Genomic DNA, 19,742 nt, shown 5'->3' with positions numbered 1-19,742 from the left:
TGGAAGGAACCTAGATTGGTAATTGGAACCATTCTCACCTTTGGACTCTGGTACAGTAATTTTGGGGTGTGAATGTGGAGTGAGTAAGGTCTATTTTGTTATCAATAAAGAGTATTTAGAGTATTATATATCAACACTGTGTCAAGTATCTGCTTGCTCCCCATCCTGTAGGGACACTTCTATTGCTGGTCTAACAAGTGGTGGAGAATGCAGAGCGGGGGGATTTATTAAGTAGTGCTGGATTTCAAGATGGGATCTTACAGTGTTGGGGGAGTCCTTATTTAAGACTAATAAGGGTGACTCCTTATTTGTGAAATTTGTAACAGATTTGTGAGGGGGAAAAAAAAGTGTGGGGAGACACCATGTGGTGTTAGTGTAATAATGTTTAAAATACAGTTTAAGAAGATAAATAAAGGGGTGGAAAAGGAAACCCAGTGGACTAAAGTTAAAGCCCCTTCTCCGTTAGAAAAGGAGATTCTTGCATTTGGGACATGCACTTGGGTTGAAGGTGCAGTGGAAACGGATGTGACATTTGATACCTTAGAAAACAGGTTTGAGAAAGATGTACAAATGTAAAAGCCGAATGCCAGTAAAAAGCAAATGGCCGTAGTATGGCCGTTGTGGCAAGTGGTAGAAAGGCAATTGCATGGAAGGGGGGAATACGTGCAGAGTTACAAACATTACAAGAGAATTTTAAAACTTGCCAGGAAAATTTGGAGCGGGAAGTGAGGCAGGCACAGATAGTGCAAACTCAGAACAAATGGGGAGATAAAATAGGGAACTGGAGAGAAGCATAATGGATTGGGAAAAGATTAAAGCAGACAAAGATAAATTAGATCATCAAGTGACAGGAATGAAACAGTTATTTTGATATTTGACTAATGAAAAGGAAGAGGAGATCACAAGCGTTTCTCACAGTTGGTGCCACAAAACTATAGGAGCATTGAAAAAGCAAGTGAAAATACAGGAGCTGCAAGTTGCAGCTGTGTGTCAAAAAAAGAGAGGGATTTGGATTCGGATCTGGATTCCAGTGATAGTTAGTATGGAGAGGATCTGCGAGGGGGTTAAGAGAAAAGGGAATTTGACCAACCTGGAGAGGGGCTTTATACTAAGTTGAGGGAAGAAATAAGAAACTGGCCGGGAGAGCCTAAGCCAGAAAAGTGTGTAGCAGTGATAGAACAGAGATCAACCATTAAGGATGCAGTGAGGGAGATACTGTCAGAACAGACCCTAATAATGCCTGCGAGTTCATCAGATTTATAGTTGATGGTAAAGTCATTAGGCCCATTGAATATGAAAAATTTAGCTACTTGGCTAGTACAGTGAGCAGAGTTAGGAGGAACAGAGAATTTAAATATGAGTGAATCAGGTCAGCTACCACTGGAGAGATTAGACAGGCAGTAGATCAAGAGAAAAATATTTTGGATAGGCAGCCAAAAGCACTAATTTGGTGAACCAAGCAGCCCAGGATGAGGGGTTAACTGTTAAGGATGCATTGGAGCGCTGGATAATATGCTAACAAATGATGAAAAGGGGAAGCCAGATAGAAAGATTGAAACCCAGAGTACCTTCTGTTGAAGCAATAACATATTCAGATGAGAGTGCTTATAGATCAGGATACCGTGAGAGAGGAAGAGGCCATGGTAGAGGACAAAACACGCCACACCAAGGAGATAGAGGGTGGAATAATCAAAATGAGCCCCAGATGGGAGTAGATGTGATTCAGAATATCTCCTGGAGGTATTTGAAATTGAGGTGAGTAGATATGGATAAGTGGGATGAGAGACGTACTGATGAACTTATCAAAGAAATGCAGAGGATGGAAGAAGAAATGTTTAAGGAGCAGAAAAAGGTTGCAGCTATGCAAGCTGAGGGTTCAGAGAACCCTGGTCTATAGGAAAGCCCTGATGACAAGTCACTCACACTGGAAATGGGTCCTCAGGAGTGGGAGATGGTAAATAGATGAAGATGGGATTCATACAAGAGGCCTAGGACAACTGTCATTGTGGGAGATAATGGACCCAAAGATGCCCTCTTGGATAGTGGGGCAGGTGTAAATATTGTAAATATAAATTGGGATTTAACTCGATACGTGTCAGAGATTTTTCGGCTTGCTTTGCGTTTACTTTTAAGGGACAACAGTACTTATTTAAAAGAATTCCCCATCACCTACACCACACTCCAGCTACTGCATATCAACATGTGGTGCAAATGCTGGATCAATTATCCAGAGAGGATTGAGCGACTGTCACCTCATATGTAGATAACATATTAGTGTGGGGGGACACTGAAGAGGAGGTGACTGAGCGGACTAGAAAAGTGTTGAGACTCATCCAGGAAACAGGTTTCAAGGCTAATAAAGAGAAAGCCCAACTAGTGCAGAGGAGAGTGAATTATTTGGGGGTGACCCTAGAGGAACAAGGAATTCAGGTAGATCAACAAAAGAAGAAATTATTAATGAGTTTGCCAAGGCCAGAGGATTCTCATGCATTGAGGGTGATTTTTGGAGGGTTTAACTATTTAAGGAAACACATCTGGAATTTTACCACTCTAACTGGACACTTCTGGCATTTACTGAAAAAGAAAGTAGGATGGGAGTGGGGGCCTGAACAAGAAAAAAGTTTCTGTAATTTGATGCCAACTCCAGCATTGAAATTCCCAGAGATAAGCAAGCCATTTGTGAGTAAATTGGCAGCAACCGAACAAAGTCTAGCAGTGATGTTGATGCAGGAAATTGGCAGGAAGTTAATACCAGTAGCATACAAAGCTAGAAGATTAACCCCTAAGGAGCAGCAATTTCGAATCTCTGAAAGCGAATGTTTAGCTGTGGTGTGGGCCATTGAAGCTTTGCGTTGACTACTGGCACAGCCCCTATTATAACACAAACAACTCACTCTCCCCTGAAGTATATTTTGTCAGAGAAACTGCAGGGGAAAGGAGTATCAAATACCAGGATGGCCCAATGGCCCTTGATGTTAACTAGCAGAGATGTTACTTATGAGAATAACAAACCAGCAGTGATGTTACCATATGCCCTCCTGACGGAAGGAGAGAAGCACGAATGCCCACTTCCAGAAACTGAACCAAAGTTAGTTGAAGAAGTACCCCCAGTAGATGAAGTGTTAAGCCTTGGAGAAAAAGAGGTTTGTTTTACAGATGGCAGTTCATACCATGAGAACTCTGAGAAATATATGGGATATGCGGCTGCACAGAGGATGCATTCAGTACCTCTTTCCTTGTAAACAGGTTGGCTATAAAAAGGACAGCTTTAGGGGTCTGACTTTGGATGCAAGCCTTCTTTGTAAGGTGAATTCAGCACTGCTGCAGGAGACAAGTTCCCACAAATTGGAATTGTATTGAACCTTTGTTCCTATAATATGCTATTACTAAGGCTATGTTTTAGTCACAGGTATTTTTAGTAAAAGTCATGGACAGGTAACGGGCAGTAAACAAAAATACACAGCCCATTACCTGACCATGACTTGTACTGTATACCCTTAACTAACACTTGGGCCGAGGGACCATGAGTGCTCTGGGAGGGTGACCCGGGGGAGCTGTGGGTGCTGTGGGAAAGGTGGCTTGGGGAGCACCACAGATCCAGGGGGGACAGCCAGGGAGGGCTGTCGCAGGTCCTGGGGGGGTGGCAGCACATGGCCCAGGACCCCTGCTGGTGCTGTGGGGCAGGGAGGGTTGGCGGGGCTGGTTGGAGCTGTCCCTTCAGCTCCTAGGGGGAGGGAAGGACAGGTGGGCTCTGCGCACTGCTCCTACCATCAGCATCAGCTCCATAGCTTCTGTTGGCTGGGGTACCGCTCTGTGGTGCCAGCGTAGACACCCAGGTCGATTATAGTGCTGCGATTAGCCTTTGGGAGATGTCCCACAATGCCTGTTCTTGCCTCTCTGATCATTGGTTTGAACTCTACTGCCCTGCCCTCAGGTCACCAACCGTCATCCCCATCCAGTAAATTCCTTTGGCATTTTGAAAATCCCCGAGCTTCTGGTCCTCATCAATATTTGGGGAGAGGAGGCTGTCCAGTCCCAGCTGCACTCCAGCCATAGGAACGATGACACCAACAGACAGATTTCACGATGCATGACAGAAAGAGGCCATGACCGGGATGATTTGCAGTGCAGGGTCAAAGTGAAGGAGCTGCAGAACACCTACCGCAAGGTGCAGGAGGACAACCGCTGTTCCAGTGCTGCACCCACGAGCTGCCAGTTCTACAAAGAGTTGGATGCGATACTTAGTGGCAAACCCACCTCCACTGCAAAGACCACTGTGGATACTTCGCTGGCTCGTGTGCCATTTGAAAGTGACTGAGCTAGAAGGAGGAAATCTTGGATGAAGATGTAGAGGGTGAGGGGGACCCAGAGGCAGAGGATGCGTTGGAGGTCAGAGATGCATGCAGGCAGGAGCTCTTTTCTACCCTGAAGGAGGCTAGCCAGTCACAGCTGTCGGATGTTGGCAAAGTGCAAACAAGAAAGGAGGCCCCTGATAAGTGATTTTGATTTTGGTAATCGCTGAAGTGAGTTGTTGAGGGAAGGAGGGTTGCAGAAAGTAGGCTTGTGTCCCACCGCCTAGTCTGATTGACTCCCTCACTTCAGGGGAATCTCCCTCAGATATCTCCAGGAAACTCTAGTGGAGATATTGGGCAATCTACTGCTACAGGTTCTTTGGCAGAGCTGCTTTGTTTCTTGCCTCATTAACAGTAACTTTCCCGCACCCCTGTGCCATCATGGTGGTGGGGTGACTATTGTTGCCTACAGATGAGCTCCATAGGGGCCAGGGCAGAAGCCGCAGTCTTGGAGAAGGACCTCCCTTGAATCCCTGCTGACCCTCAGCAGTGAGATATCTTCCAGAATAATCACATCCTGTGGAAAGTGTGGGGACAGGAATAATTATCAATCCCCCCCAGTGCTGGCTCTCTGGAAGAGCCACGTGCCCAGTGCACAGCATGGTGAAAGAAGAGTGATTTCCCCTGCCCCTGTGGCTACGCACCATTTTGGGAGTCATGTGGCTCATGTGTGCTTGCCTGGGGTCAGCCAGTTAGTGACAGGTGTGTGAGTACTGGCTGTGTTTAAAGCATTGAATCAGGGCTCTCTGTGTTGCAAACAATCCTGCTTCTGTAAAAGGTTGTGTTAAAGCTTCACAGAGATGATCTTGGGAGCCCAGCCTCCCTCTTCGTTATCCGGAGCTGATCAGCTGCACAGAATTAGAAAGCAGTCAAGAAGAACTAAGGAGGACTTTCTTGGTGATGTTATGATGCATTCTTCCACTGACACAATCTTATCAACCTCCTGGCTCTAGTCTGTACCTGTGGCTTTCCACTCCTCCCCCCTCACAGTTCAGCCCTCTACACCCTTCCTCTGCAGTTTGGCCCTGCTGAAGCACGGTACCCATTGCATTGCAGGGCCTCCCAGAGGATTCAGGGGGCCTGGGGCAAAGCAATTTCCAGGGGCCCCTTCCATAAAAAAATGTTGTAATACCATAGAATACTATATTCTTGTGGCCTGGGGGCCCCTGCAAGACCCGGGTCCTGGGGCAAATTGCCCCACTTGGTCCCCCCACACACACACACTCTGGGCGACCCTGCTGCATTGTGCTCCAAAGGAGAAGGCTAGATATGATCCCTGGACATAGACAAATCTTTAGCTGTCCCAGGACCCTTCCTTCTTCTGGAATCTTCCTTCCCCCATTCCCCTCACTGCTGATGTTCTTTGTTTGTTTGATTCTCTCCTCCAGTTGTTGTTTTTAATAAAAGAATTGTGTTGGTTTGAAAGCAATTTTTGTTCTATTAATTGAAAGCAAAAATTGCCCTGCAAAGCAACATAGCAATATGTGAAACCCACATATTGCATCGTCTGCACCAATCACCTCCTAGCGTTACAAGCACTGCACTCCTGAGCATGGCAACAAGTATTAGCAGCTTTCAGCTTCAAGCTGCAGCCTCAAGGCATTCCTGAGCCTTATGGCCCCCAAGAGCCCTGGTCTCTGATTCTTCAAACTCAGCCTCCAGGCGCTGAGCCTCTGCGATCTGGACCTGAGTGAAGCTTTCACCCTTCCCTTCACAAACACCATGGAGCATACAGCATGCAGCTATAAGCATCGGAATATTGTCATCAGCCAGGTCCAGCTTCCCACAGAGGAAGCACCAGTGGGCTTTTCAATGGCCAAAAGCACATTCAACAGGCATTCTGCACTTGCTCAGCCTGTTGTTGTACTGCTCCTTGCTGCTGTCAAGTTGCTCTGTGTATGTCTTCATAAGCCATGGCATTAAGGGGTAGGCTGGGTCTCCCAGGATCACAATGGGCATTTCAACTTCCCCTATGGTGATCTTCTAGTCTGAGAAGAAAGTCCCTGCTTGCAGCTTCCTCAACAGGCTAGTGTCCCGAAAGATGCGTGTCATGCACCTTTCCAGACCAGCCTGTGTTAATGTCTATGAAACGCCCATGGTGATCGACAAGTGCCTGGAGAACCATTGAGAAATACACCTTGTGATTAATGTACTCAGTGGCTAGGTACTCTGGTGCCAGAACTGAAATAATTGTGCCATCTATCGTCCCTCCGCAGTTAGGGAAGCCCATTTGTGCAAAGCCATCCACAATGTCACCCACATTGCCCAGAGTCACGGTCTTTTGGAGCAGGATGCAATTAATGGCCCTGCAGACTTCTGTCAACACAAGTCCAACGGTAGACCTTCCCACTCCAAACTGGTTGGGAACAGATTGGTAACAGTCTGGAGTACCCAGCTTCCACAGTGCAATCACCACATGCTTCTCCAAAGGCAGGGCAGGTCTCATTCTTGTTTCGTTGCGCCGCAGGGCTGGGATGAGCTCATAACACAATCCCATGAATGTGGCTTTCCTCATCCGAAAGTTCTGCAGCCACTGCTTGTCATCCCAGACGTGCATCCCGATGTGATCCCGACACTCGGTGCTTGTTTCCCGAGCCCCACTGTAGTCAGCAGCACCTCCGTGAATGCCACAAGCAATCTCGTATCGTAGCTACTACACGTGGAGAGATCAATGTGACACTCCTCTTGCCTTTGTAGTTTAAGGAATAACTGCACTGCCACTTGTGACCAGGAGCGGCGCCAGGGTTTTTGGTGCCCTCGGTGGGGGTCCTTCCGCGCTCCCGGTCAGCGGCGGCAATTCTGCGGCAGGGGGGTCCTTCTGCGCTTCCAACCTTCCGGGCACTTCAGTGGCGGGTCCTGGAGCGAGTGAAGGTCCCGCCGCAGAATTGCTGCCGAAGACCCGGAGCGCGGAAGGACCCCCCACCGCCGAATTGCCACTGAGGGTGGCAAAATGCCGCCCCTCCAAATCCTGGTGCCCTAGGCGACCACCTAGGTCGCCTGAATGGAAGCACCGGCCCTGCTTGTGACGTGTGATCAGAGTCAGCAGCATGCTGGTCAAGCGTTCGGGATCCATTCCTGCAGCCCAAAGAAGCAGGGTGCACAAGACACAAACCATTGAAAGATGGTGCCAAATGTGGATGAAAGCACAGGGATTGCTGGCATGCGAAGCAATCCACCATGGGGCACTGGGACAGGACTCAGGATGCCCCACGACCCCCTCCACCTTCCCACAACTCTTAGCAGCAGAAGAGAAAGAGGTGCTCTGTGCGATAGCTGCCCAGAGTGCACCGCTCTGAATACTGCTGCAAGTGCAAGTTTGAACACGCTATTGTGCAGGCAGCTGACAGTGGGAACACACAACAGCCATTTCCATCACGCGGAGTTGAACAGACGGGCTGTCCTCTCTCAAGCTCTGTGCCAGCTCCATCCCCAGCTATGGGCTGGATGCAGGAATCCCTGGGTCATTCTCTGGCCCGTGCAGCGCAAGAGGCCAGATCAGCCTGCTTCCTTCCTGGCCTTAGAATCTCTGAATTAATGGCTCAGCCTTCACTCCGGGGAACTGTGATGCTGTCACCTCCCCAGCTCCCTCGTCCTCAATAAAGTCTCCCCGGGAGAGATCGGCCAGAGCTGAATTTCAAAGCTGCGCCCCCTTTCTAGCTCCCTTTCTTGGAAAGCACAATGGAGTGCCACAGCCTGCTGTGCTTCCCCTTTGCACAGCACCTCGGGCACTCGGCCCCGGGTTCTTTATCATCTGGTTTTTCTCTTCCACGTGTGGTTAATGACTCAGAGCAACAGGCTATGAATAAACACCAGCAGGAAGCTGCAGATCTGGGCCGATACCTGAGTGAAAATCACATCAAAAGTAGCCTGTATTGTCTTTTTGTGATGTCATACTTGCTGACCTTGGTAAGTCATTACCCCTCACTGTGCCTCAGTTTCCCCATCTGTAAAGTGGAGAGAATGCTCCTCCCTTTTCCTATTGCCATGAGCCTTTTGGATTATAGACTGAGTCACTGTGTGTCCGTGCAGCACCAAGCATGATGTGGCCCTGATCTCAGTCGGCTCTGTGCAGCACCTGGCACAATGGGGGTCCTGACCTTGGTGGGCTCTGGGTGCCACCCAGCACAATGGCAGGGCCGGATTTCTGCTTCGGCCCAGTAGGCGTGTGCCTACGGACACCGGCATTCTATGGGGCACCTAAAAATTCAAATTTTGCCGCTCTCAGGTCCCAACAGGGGGCAGGGCCGGCTGAGGGGGAGACAGCCCCATGCTTTCCCCATCCTGCCCATCCTGCCCCACTGTGGGCCGGGGGCAGGGCTTGGGAGAGTGGGTCTTTGGGGGAGTTCATGGGGCAGGTCTGGGCACAGGGGGTGTGGGGCACTGGGCACTCGGTGGAGGGGCACTAGGCGGCACCTAAAAGTTAAGAGTGGTGGGTTTACCCCACCACCTGTGATGGTTAAGAGCTTCTGGGCAGCAGGGGAACTCTGCAGCTCCCGGCCACCTCCAGGCAGTGGGGTCCCCAGAGCTCCAAGCTGGAGGAAGAGGTGGGGGACAGCTGCTGAGCCCCTGTGCCTGGGGCACCCAAAGTGTGAATCTGGAACTGACAATGGGGGTTCCTGGTCTTTGTTGCTCATACACACAATAAAAGACTCAGTTGCCCTGGCCAAAAGCCCAGTTCCCAACTGGAACCAGTTAAAAATATGACCAGGGATCCCAGCTAGGGCTGATTTCCCAGAGCACCAGGTTTCTGCATTTTTAATTCCACCATCTTCAGGGCCCTGACTGGCCATTGGCCCAGGATTGGCAGGACTGGGGCGGCTGGGTGTGTGTGCAGCTGAGTGGTGGTTTCCATCTGCCCACGGTGCCTCACCTTGTCTCTGCCTTCCAGGGCTCTGCATCGCCCTGTGCCTATGGGGCACCATGGCCCAGAATCATGGCGTACAAGGTAAGGCCGACTCCTTCTGGCTAACCTTCCCCAGTGCTCCCGGCTGCCTGGGGTCTCCAGCCTCCACTACCTCCGGTCCCGTTCCCTTGTGGGAGGAGAGCAGAGTCGGGTCTGGCGAGCCGGGAGCAGCCCCTTGGCTTGGCCATCTTGGGCTGGGTTTATAGAGCATGGTGGGTGCGTGCAGGGGAGAAAAGAAGAGGGGGCATTTGGGATTCTGTGTCTCTGCTGTGAATCCCAAGATGGGATTCAGACAAATTCCCATTGACCCACTGGGGTCCCACAGTGCTGCACCCCCCCTGCTCTGTCTGCTCTGATCCCAAGCCCTGCAGCTGGCTGAGCTGCGCTGGGATCCTTCCCCTCACGCTGGTCAGAGGAATAGATCCCAGTAGAGCCCCAAACACTGGGTAGCTAAAGGATCCAGGAGCCCCAGTAGACAGGTCACAATCTGGGTCATGGGAGGCAGCTCAGGATCCAAACTAGCCTCGCTCCCGATTCTGCTCTCAGTCAATCCAGAGCAGAGTCAGGCAGGAATTTCCCAGGGAACCATTTTTTGACAGAAAATGCTGATTTGGTTCAGAGGAATGTTTGGTTTTACTTGGGAAAAAAATTGTCTGTGGGGGGAGATGAAATAATTTACAAAATGAAAAATTCCCATTTTTTGGTTTGAAGTGAGATTTTGGTTTGAAATTGAAGCTAATAAGAGTAACGACGACAGCAACAAAAAGGAGAAAAATTGATTTAGATCGAAAACGTTTCACTTCAAGCGACACCCGGCTCTGGCGGCTCTGTCTGTCTGTGACGAAAATCAGTGAATGGGGCTTGTGAAAGGAGTCAATCCCACTGTGTGTATTTGGGGGGCGGGAAGGGGAGCTGCTCTGCACTGGCTGATCCTGGCTGTGCCCAGCAAACACCAAGTGTGTGAACAACACCCACTGCACCTGCCTAGATGGATACCAGTCAAGGGGGAATTGCTTCTTCACCGACCAAATGGAGACCTGTGACGGTAACGGGGCTCCTACATTGTCCTGCGGGGGCTGGGACAGAGCAGGGCATTAAGGGATGGAGCAGCCGACTCCACTGACTCCAGGGCCTGGTGGGGGTGCTCAGCCCGGCTGGAGAATGAGGGGGGGCAGCAGCACAGATGAGGGCAGTCTTCCTGGGGATCAAACTGGGGCCTCCAGAGTGAGAGCAGGAGCCGCTGCAGCAAGAATCAGGAGTAAATTGGGAACAGGGTGGCGGGCCGATCATACTGACCCATCTGAATCCCAGCCAGGGTCCTAATCAGGGGTATCCAGGGGCAGAGGGGCCCCATGGATCTCTGCCCAGAGGAGCAGCATGAGGCAGCCCTGGCTATACTTCCCGCCCACCCCCACCCTGCAGGGATCCAAGGAGAGAGGGGGCAGAGGAGAGGTAGCTTGTCATCTCCTGCAACACATGGGGAGCCTGAAACCCCAGGGGGAAGTCTCCCCACTCTCTGCTCACATGCGGGATCTGGGTGTTTGTGGGGTGAACCCCTCCCGTACCTGGGACAGGAGGCTCAGGGGGGCTGTTTCCAACGTTCCCGCAGCATAAATTGGTAAATTGGAAACAGGGCCTTAATCACTAACTGCTCAGGGCTCCGATCACCTGGTTCCCTTCACCCAGCTCTGTGCAGGGATTGCGGGGTTTGGGAGGGGTGATACAGGGACTGTCTCCTTGCCAGGACTGTACAGAGCATCCCCTCTTGCATTACAGATATTAACGAGTGTCTGGGGCTGAGCCAGCCAAACTGTGGACCTCACGCAAACTGCAACAAAGTGGCTGGGAGTTACTACTGCAGCTGCATCGATGGCTTTGAGCCCAGCTCTGGGAAAGCCAAGTTCATGCATGTAAGTGAGAACAGCTGCCAAGGTGAACTCTCCCCTGCCCCCACCTGCTGAGCCGCCCCTCACACACACAAATGCTCGATCCAGGCCTGGTGCTGCACCGGGGCTGCTGCCGGCTTTGGCAGTGGCCTGAGGCTGTCAGCGAGGCTGTGATGAGACGTGAGCCTCCCTGCTCCTACAGAGGATGGGGCCAGGCTCACCCCAGTGCCTGGCGCTTGGATGGGGAATAAACCCTCAGGGCTAGAAACAGACCCATGGAGCAAACTCTTTGTGCTGCAGAGATGCTCTTGGGAGAGGGGATGGGACCCTTGCTGGCCCCACCAACGGGGGCGGCTCCGGGCACCAGCACGCCAAGCGCGTTCCTTGGGTGGCAAGCCACGGGGGGCGCTCTATCAGTCGCTGCGAGGGCAGCAGGCAGGTTGCAGGCGTGACGCCGAATCCACAGGACCGGGGACCTCCTGCAAGCAAGCCAAAGGCAGCCTGCCTGCCTTGCTTTGGACAGCAAAATACCTAGAGCTGCCCCTGTCCAACACACAGCATCTGGGCTGCTAGTGCCCCGCTAAGCCTGGGAAGGGGCCTCGGGAACGGCTCCAGGAATTGGGCTAAAGCGTTCTTGACTTCGCCTCCAGTCCCCTATTGCTTGAGGTTCTGTTGGGGGCAGGCAGCCATGCTCGGCTCTGGCCTTTAGGGGGTGTAGCTGCTAGTTTGAGGGACCCTCCCACGGCCTCAAGCTCCCTGCGTGGGCAGCGCTGTGAGGGCCATGTGCTGTGACTGGCATTGCCAGCCCAGCCCCAGGCTTCCCTGCGGCCCCCCGAGTTCCAGCAGTCTGGGGCGGGGACATGGGGTTGGCGTTCGTTGGCTCCATGTGCTTTCCCGGCTCTGGCTGGGTCGCCAGCCCGGCAGACCTCCATCGAAGTGCCCAGACAGCCCAGAGTCGAGTCAGTGGCCAAGGCGCTCAGCCAGGTTTATCACCAATGCAGCCCGGTGCCAGCACCCAGAGATGCCACGGGGACACGGCCACACGTCTGCCTCTGCCAATGGACCCCGACAGTTACAGACTGAGACAAACCATCCGGGATAAACAACCTATGTCCCAGCTTGTGTGTTTCACAACATGCTTGTTATCCAACGCCCCCTTGTGCCTTTCTCCTGCTGCTTCAGACAAGACTTCTCTTATTCACCGCTTGGCTTTGTACTTTACTCCTGATGCTTCAGACAAAACATTCCCCACCCATCAAACCATCTGATCGTGCGCTAGGCAGGGGAATCTGGTGCTGGGATGTGGTTACACAGTCACTGTGTTTTAGCTGTGCCAGCAATACCAGTGCCGAGTTCGTGCACTGGACGGTAAACTTACAGAGAAGCCTCTGCTTTGTGGCAGAGTGTGACTGTTGGTGCCTGGGGGGAGACCCACTGAGATTGCTCCATCAGGGCAAACTGCAGAGTGGGGCTGACAATCCCCCAAATTGCTGGTTATTTATAATACTTAGGCTACGTCTACACTACAGGATAAATTCGAATTAGCTTAAACCAATTTTATAAAACAGATATTATAAAGTCGATTGTGCGCATCCACACTAGGTACTTTAATTCGGTGGTGTGCGTCCATGGTCTGAGGCTAGCGTCGATTTCTGGAGCGGTGCACTATGGGTAGCTACTGTAAAATAATGAGGCCAATAACGTCAATTTGCGTCCACACTAACCCTAATCTGATATAGTAATATCGATTTTAGTGTTACTCCTCTCGTTTTGTAAGAGTACAGAAATCGATTTAAAGAGCCCTTTAAATCGATATAAAGAGCAGTGTAGTGTGGACGGGTGCAGCGCTAAATCGATTTAACGCTGTTAAAATCGGTTTAACAGCGTAGTGTAGACCAGGCCTTCGATTCACCAAGCCAGCAACAAAACAGCAGCTCCGATACCGTGCTGCTTCCCCAGAGCCAGAAACACAGCTCCTGGCTGCTTTTCTAGTGTGGCTCTAAAGGCAGAACTTGGGTCATTTAGCCTGCAAGTTGCTTAACCCTTTCTGGCTCAGTGTCCCACAGGGCCAGACTTTTGCTTGGAGCATCACTTCTGCTGACTTTGTTTCGGGCCTTGGACCAGGCCCCTGCTCCAGGCTCTCTCTGCTCCAGCTCCATGTCGCTCCCCCAGGACAGCGCTGTGAGGGGGATGTGCTGGGACTGGCATTGCCAGCCCAGCCCCAGGCTTCCCTGAGACACCCTGGCTTCCAACGGCATGGTGCAGGGACACACAGGCTACCCAGCTCCGCGTTGCTCCCCCAGGGCAAGGAGTTTGCCCAAGGTACAGACCAAGAGGTCTCTCTGGGCTTACGGTCCAGTGGATTTGGAGACCCCTTTGCGCTGGTGAAGCTGGCGCATGCACCAATGCCAGTCCCCTGGCAGGGGATACCCACATGCTGGTATCTCCACAGGGGGATGCTGTAAGCTGCCAGCTGCAAAATCTCTTTGTGCTGGTCCCTGTCTGTGCACCCTGAGCCCCGAGCCAGCAAAGCACATGCTTAGCTCCATCCCTGCACAGCTACGCACTTAACTCGACTCCAGTGGGTCCTAAGTGCATGGCTGAGTCCATGATGACAATCCTAGGCATTAAACAAAAATCAGCTTAGCTTAGAAAATCGTGAGCTTTAGAAAGACCAATGAGCAAGGGGCAGTGTGTGGATTGAATTGAATTGAAAAGGGGGCAAATTCAAAGCAGATACAAGGAAATATTTCTCAACCCGAGGCAGCATTAGTCTCTGGAACTCACTGCCACTGCGGCAAGGAGCTGTGAATGTGTCGAGTTTTAAAGAGGGACTGGCTGTTTCTACGGGGAATGACAATGCATGGAGCTGTGCTAGTTAATGGGCAACAATTCTGGGAGGGAGGGAAGAACTCCCAGTTCAGGGCTTAAGCTTGTCACACGAGCCCCCTAGGCCGCAAGCAGGTGCTGTAAACCCCTTGCAGACGTAAAGTGAGAGGTTGTGATGCTAATGCAGTTTTCAATGCACCATATTCTCAATTGGCAGTTACGCTGCAGGAGCAGCCAAACATAGCCTGAACGTAGCTGAGAATGAGGCCTGTGATTGTTAAGCTCCCAGGGGCCTGGTGGCCTCGGTCCCATCACCCAGCTCAGTACAGGTGAGTGATACAGGAACGTCTCCCTGCCAGACTGTACAGAGCGTCCCCTCTTGCATTACAGATATTAACGAGTGTCTGGGGCCGAACCCTCCAGACTGCGGCCTCAACACAAACTGCACCGATGTGGCTGGGAGTTACTCCTGCACCTGCACCGATGGCTACGAGCCCAGCTCTGGGAAAGCCAACTTCATGCACGCGAGTGAGAACAGCTGTCAGGGTGAGCTCTCCCCTGCCCCCACCTGCTGAGACCCCCCCGCACACACACAAATGCTCATTCCAGGCCTGGTGCTGCACAGGGGCTGCTGCCAGCTTTGGCAGTGGCCCGAGGCCGTCAGTGAGGCTGTGATGAGAGGTGACCTTCGCCTGCTCCTGCACAGCATGGGGCCGGCTCACCCCTGTGCCTGAAGCTTGAACAAGGAATTAACATCCACAGAGCAAAGTCCTTGTGCTGCAGTGATGCGCCGGGGAGAGGGGAGGGGACCCTCGCTGACCCCAGCACGCAGCATCTGGGCAGCTAGTGTCCCCCTGCGCTGGGAAGGGGCCTCGTGTCTGGGCCATGGAAATAGCACAGTGCACTCTGCCCCTATGGGCCCTAGGGGGCAGGGAAAAGCCACAGCGCAGTGTGCCCAGCCACACCCCCAATCCTTCCCCATAGATCCTAGTGGGAACAGAATAGCAGCAGTGCTGAGAACCCCAGCTAGGGTCCCAGTCGCCTGGGTCCCATCACCCAGCTCAGTGAAGGGGTTCGGGGGCTGATACAGGGAACGTCTCCCTGCCAGGACTGTACAGAGCGTCCCCTCTTGCATTACAGATATTAACGAGTGTCTGGGGCTGAGCCCGCCAGACTGTGGACCCCACTCAAAGTGCATCAACATGATTGGGAGCTACTCCTGCACCTGCATCGATGGCTACGAGCCCAGCTCCGGGAAAGCCAACTTCATGCACGCGAGTGAGAACAGCTGCCAGGGTGAGCTCTCCCCTGCCCCCACCTGCTGAGACTGCCCCTCACACACACAAATGCTCATTCCAGGCCTGGCGCTGCACCAGGGATGCTGCCGGCTTTGGCAGTGGCCCGAGGCCGTCAGTGAGGCTGTGATGAGACGTGACCCTCACCTGCTCCCTCAGAGCATGGGGCCAAGCTCACCCCTGTGCCCAGCGTTTGGATGGGGCATAAACAGACCCGCACAGCAAATTCCTTGTGCTGCAGTGATGCGCTGGGGAGAGGAGAGGGGACCTTCACTGGCCCCAGCACACAGCATCTGAGCTGCTAGTGTCCCCCTGAACTGGGAAGGGGCCTCATTTCTGGGCCATGGAAATAGCACACTGCACCCCGCCCCCTATGGGCCCTGGGGAGCAGAGAATAGCCACAGCACAGTGTGCCCCAGCCACACCCCCGATCCTCCCCCATGGGTCCTGGGGGCCAGGGAATAGCTGCAGTTCTGGGCCCTGGCCTCGTCCTACATCAGGGGCTAGGAGCAGGGTGGGTGCAGGACCCCGACAGCAGCTCCGCATCAGCTGGGGTGGCCCCTTCTGCAGGGTGGGGGATTCTCGAGTGGCCGCTCTGCTGCCAGAACAGCCTAGTGCCACCTGAATGTAGCTGAGAGTCAGGCCTGTGATTATTAAACTGCCTGGGGCCTGGTCACTGATGTAAACATATTAAGTGGAGGCCATTAAGGGTGCTCCTGACACAATCGGTTGTAAATGGCCTTAGCTACTTGAAAGCCTCCCTGTGTATGTGTGGGCCAGCCCATGGGGAATGGAGACTAGGGCTCTTACAGTGACATGTGACCATGTCAGCTGATAATGAAATCAATCTTAAATCTGGTGCTTTTCCATTTAGAAGGAGGGGTAGGGACCCAGAGAGACACAAGATTCCTGCTTTCTGCCAAAGCTATAAAAGGGGGTGGAGCAGGACAAAGGGCTGCCAGTCATGAGAAAACCCCTGCTTACCACCTGAGATATCTGCTGGGTTTAACAAAGACAGTACCTGGTGGAAGGCTTGGGCCCAGACTAGGAAAGAGTCTTGTCTGTGAAAGAAGCCTATTGGAACATCTTTGAGGGTGAGATATTACCAGTAATCAGTTTCTTAATGTATTTGGCTTAGACTTGCGTGTTTTGTTTTATTTTGCTTTGTGACTTACTTTTTCTGTCCGTTATTACTTGAAACCCCTTAAATCTTACTCTTAATAAAATCACCTTTGTTTATTAATAAACCCAGAGTAAGTGATTAATACCTGGGGGGAGCAAACAGCTGTGCATATCTCTCTATCAGTGATAAAGAGGGTGAACAATTTACAAATTTACCCTGTATAAGCTTTGTACAGAGTAAAATGGATGTATTTGAGCTTTGGGTCCCATTGGGAGCTGGATGTTTGGGTGCTGGAGATAGGTAACCTGCTGAGCTGTTTTTAGTTAAGGTCTGCAGCTTTGGGGGCGTGGCCAAGACCCTGGGACTGTGTTGCAGCACGCTAGCATGTCTGGCTGAACAAGGCAGGGTTCTGTAGACCCAAGCTGGCAGTGAAACGTGGCTCAGAGGTAATTTCAGCACATCGGGTGACAGGCCCAAGGGGATCTCTGTGACTGAGCCCATTGCACTCCCACCCGGTAATGTGGGAAAACTTTAGACCACCCCAGGTGCTTCTAAGAGGCAATACATTCCCTGCCACAAGTACTGAGTCTGTGTATAACAAAGGGGAAAGGAACCTGGCAGTAATCTGAGAAACCCCACAACCACGATTTGAAAGCTTGTGACCATGACTAAGGCTAAGATATTTTTAGCAAAAATCATGAACTGGTCAGGGGCAATTAAAAAAACTTCATGGAAGCCTGTGACCTGTCCTGACTTCCACTAAAAATATCCTGACAAAATGGGGAGGCGGGTTCAGCTCAGCACCCACTGATGCTGGAGCTCTGGGGTCCCCCACTGCCGCTGTGGTGAGTAGGAGCTTGGAGGTCCTCCGTACCCACAGCACCTGAGCACTTGTGAGTGGTCCCACTGCCTGCGGTTCCCCACCACGTGCAGCAAGTGGGAGGTCTAGGGTCTCCCACTTCCAACAGGAGATGGGCTGCTGAGGGTCTCCTCACCCACCGCAGTGGCTGAAAGCTCCGGTGGGTCCCCCCTAAGCCTGCCATGGCTGGGAAACTGAAGAGGGTCCTCTGCCACCCACCGTGGGGGAACAGGAGACGCTTAGTGGTGGAGACAGCCTTCCCCATCCATGCTGCCATGCCCCATGCCACTCCCTTCCATGTAGTCAAGAAGATCAGCATAATGGCGGGCAGTGAGGCCTTGTCAGGTAGGGTCCAGCCCAGTTGTCTGGCTGGGGGTGCCCTGTGGCCTGCGTCCCCTGTCAGGCTACGGAGCCCCCTGCCCTTTGGTCAGTTCTAGAGTGGGGATTATTAGGGGGCAGAGCTAATTGGAGGGGAAAAGGCCTCATATCCCTGACCTCCATGGCATAGTCATATCCTTAAACATGAGCAAACGCCTACCCCAGAATATATTAGGCAGTGTCCTTTGCCTCAGTTTCTCCCTTTGCGGTGTGAAAGTCCAACAAATTCTCCTTGAACATGCCTTTTCCCTTTCCCTCCTTTGCACCCCACTCACAGTTGCTGACCTTGGTCGGCGAAGGCCCAGAGTTCAGAGCATTCACGTGAGTTCAACTCCCACTAGAGGGGTGGAGGGTGGGGAGATGGCATTGCGAAATGCTCAGCTGTGGCTGCTGCCACCACGTATAAAACTGAGGTCTGGTCTGACCTACAGACCAATATCGGTATAACTACGTCACTGGGGGGCGGGAATCAACACGCTCCCACCCGCTGTGCAATATGATTATACCAACCTGACCCGCTGGATAGACAACACTGCGTTGGCCGGAGAGCTTCTCCCATCGACACAGCTCCCGCCTCTCAAGGAGGTGGATGAACTACACCAATGGGAGAAGCTCTTTCCCGTCAGCTTAGAGCGTCTCCATTAAAGTACCACTGTAGCACACTTGCCTCTGTGCAGCTGTGCCGATGCAGCGTGTTAAGTGTAGACGTGCCCTAAGGCTCAGCGGCTAGACCTGGTTCTCAGTGATTTCAGCTCCAGCAATCACTTAAAACAAAGACTCTCCAGTGTGTCTAATCAGCTCTGTCTTTAAACACCTGTCCAGACCCTCTTTCTCTCTCACTCTCAGGGGATTTGGTATCCCTACCCCGTGCTTAGCGAGTGAAGGTCACTCAGGGCAGGTGAAGCACAGTTCTACTGCCCTTTTCCTCACCAAATCAGGGTGACAACATGCCATTTCCCTGCACTTCCTACTAAAGTGATTTGTAACCCAACACCAGCCAAAAGGGGTCACTTTGGCAAAGCAGCTCCCTGTGCTGAGTTCCTAGGCACAGTGGAGTGCTTAGGCAAACACTGAGTGCTCCTGGAGTCTGTTCCCCCAGCTCATCACTCCACATCAGAGGGGAGCTCAGTCCGACCCTACCTACACAGCAGTGAAGGACGTGGAGAGAAAGTGGAGCCTTACATGTCTGAAACTCTTCCCTGCTCCCGCTCAGCTCCAGACACTGCAGCCTTTGTGTGGGAGAGGAAGCTGCTGGTTCATTACAAACAGCTGATTGCTGCTCCTCAAGGTGGGGGAAGGGAGCAGGGTCTGTCTTTCCTGTGCATGGGAAGCCCTGTCAGAACCATCCCCAGTAGCTGGAATATTCCACAGAAAAATCAGGCGTAACCCCACTGAATTCAGTAGCGTTACTCCTGCCCTGCACCCTGGTAAATGAGAGCAGTAGCTGGCCCACCTCAGCACCACACTGGTGTCCCACAGGTCTGACTCATCTCCCAAAGCCCTGGGAAGTGGCCAGTCTCCAATCTTAAGGGTGGATTCTCATGGGAAGGAATAACCTATGTCCTGGTCAGGAACCCAAGGGGCTTCATCCCTAATTCATGACAAGGCCTGGTGGTTGAGGAGATACCAAGAGCCTTTCAGATCCAGAGCAGCAGCTGACCCCTTGTTGAGGAGAGGGGCCAGATCAGCCTGTGTTGGACCTGCACCCTAGGACTACCTACCTCTTCTGTAGCTCATTTCCTCAGAAGGTCTCAATGTCCTTTACAAAGGAGGCCATTATCAGTATCCTCATGTTACCTAAGGTTCCTGAGAAGCAAGTGTCAAGTTTTGGAATTGAAGGTCTGGGAAGCGCAGTCCCGGGGGATTGTTAGATAGTGTTGGCAGACTCTCTATACCCGAGTCTGGTGACATGGAGCTGAGCTGCATCCACACTACAAAACGTTTGGGCTCCGACCCACCCCCACAGCAGGCTCTGCAAACCTCAGTAAAACTAAATTCTATGTGGACAGAAGTGGGGCTTGTTCTTAAACCTGAGTCACAGCCCCAGCTTAGTACGCTCTTTAGACATTCCATAGGGGTCTATAGGCATTGTAGGCACACCTCTAGGGGCACCAGAC

Source organism: Gopherus evgoodei, unplaced genomic scaffold (genome assembly GCF_007399415.2).
Source record: "Gopherus evgoodei ecotype Sinaloan lineage unplaced genomic scaffold, rGopEvg1_v1.p scaffold_59_arrow_ctg1, whole genome shotgun sequence".
NCBI classification, from domain to species: domain Eukaryota; kingdom Metazoa; phylum Chordata; order Testudines; family Testudinidae; genus Gopherus; species Gopherus evgoodei.
This window is presented reverse-complemented; position numbering follows the sequence as displayed.